Source organism: Dipteris shenzhenensis, chromosome 9 (genome assembly GCF_047967505.1).
Source record: "Dipteris shenzhenensis isolate YYH24624 ecotype China chromosome 9, Dip_SZ_1.0, whole genome shotgun sequence".
Lineage (NCBI taxonomy): Eukaryota > Viridiplantae > Streptophyta > Polypodiopsida > Gleicheniales > Dipteridaceae > Dipteris > Dipteris shenzhenensis.
In genome coordinates, this window is record NC_141604.1 from 41,485,556 (window position 1) to 41,487,643 (window position 2,088).

Sequence of the window (2,088 nt, forward strand, 5' to 3'; positions counted from 1 at the left end):
TCAAAGGCTTGAACATTGCTTCTACTCCTATCTTATTTGGTCTATATTCTTTTTCTCCTGGATGTATGTAGCCTTTGTTCTTATACCATTCATAAACACTATCACCACCACTAGCACCATCAACCACCTGGCTATCTTTCTTTTATGCAACTTTCCATTAGCAAAAGTGATACTAGAAATAAAAGATATGTGACTCTCTCTCTCTCTCTCTCTCTCTCTCTTTGATTTCTTGAACAAGTGTTGACCTAGAGGCCAAATTTTTGAAGCCCTAGTTATAGGGTGTTCAAATTATCATTGATGGATTGCCACATCTAAATCTTTATGATTCAAAAGATTTTCTTATGGCAAGATCTTCATGAGCTTGTTTCTCTTAAAGTTCTGACACAAGATGTAAATTTTTTCACATCTTGTTCATGAGGACATGACTCACATAGATTTGGCCACAAGATGAAAATTTTGCAAGCATTTATAAACCCATCCTTGAGGAAATATCTCATGAATTGAAAAGGCCAAAGTTCTAGCCTTATGGCCAACTTTTTGGCCATAAGGTTGCAGAAAGTTTTGGCCAAAAGATTAGATGGAAACATTAAAGCATAGAGTTTTGGCCTTGTTGCCAAAATTTTTGATGGAATTATGGTGAAAATGTTTGATGGAAACATCCAAGTATAGAATTTTTAGCCATAAGCTTGTGGAAATTTTTTGGCCCTGTGGCCATAAATCTTGAGGCAAACATACAAGCACATAGTTTTGGCCTTGACACAAAAAATTTTGATGCAAGCAAGCATAAATTTTTGGCCATAAGGTTGTGGAAACTTTTTGACCTTGTGGCTAAAACTTTTGATGGAAACATGCAAGCATAGAGTTTTTGCCTTGTGGCCAAAACATTTGATGGCAAGATACATGCATAAATTTTTGGCCATAAGAATGTAGTTAACTTTTGGCCTTGTGACCGAAAAATTTGATGGAAACATGCAAGCATAGAGTTTTGGCCCACAAAAAAATTAATGGAAACATGCAAGCATAAAGTTTTGGCCTTGTGGCCAAAACGTTTAATGGAAACATCCAAGCATAGAATTTTTTGGCCGAAGGTCGTGGAAAAGTTTTGGCCTTGTGGTCAAAACAATTGATGCAAATACACAAGCACATCTTTGGCCTTGCCAAAACCTTTGATGGAAACATGCAAGCATAGAGCTTTGGTCTTGTGGATAAAATTTTGTTGGAACAATACAAGCATACAATTTTTTGCCATAAGTTTTTGGAAAAGTTTTGGCCTTGTGCCAAAACTTTTGATACAAACAATCATTAATTTTTTGCCTTAAGGTTGTGGAAAAGTTTTGGCTATGTGGCCAAAAATTCTTATGGAAACATGCAAGCATCTACTTTTGGCTTTGCAGCCAAATGTTTTGTCCTTGTGGCTAAAACTTTTGCAGGACAAATTAAAGCATTAAATTTTTTGCCATAAGTTTACAAAAATATTTGTCCTTGTGGCCAAAACTTTTTATGGAAACATACAAGCATGGAGTTTTGGCCTTATGGCTAAAGCTTTTGATGGAAACATCCAAGCATAGAATTCATGGCCATAAGGTTGTGTGGAAAAGTTTTGGCCTTGTGGCAAAAACTCTTGATGCAAATATATGAGCACACTTTGTTGTCCTTGTGTACAAAAATTTTGATGGAAAAAGTTTGGCTTCTAGCCAAAACCTTTGATGCAAAAAGGCATAAATTTTAAAGTTGTAGCAAAGCTTTGGCCTTGTGGCCCAAAACTTCTTATTGAAACATATAAGCATAGAGTTTTGGCCTTGTGTCCAAAACTTTTGATGGCAATATATAAGCATAAAAGTTTTGGCAATAAGGTTGTGGGATTTTTTTGGCCTCATGGCCAAAACTTTTTATACAAATATAAAAGCATGGTTGTGGCCAAAAACTTTGATGGAAACATGCAAACATAGAGTTTTATCCTTGTGGCCAAAACTTTTGATGGAAACATGCAACCATAGAGTTTTGGCATTGTGGCTAAAACTTTTGCTAAAAACGTACAAGCCTAAAGTTTTTTGCCATACAGCTTGTGGAAACGTTTTGGCCTTGAGA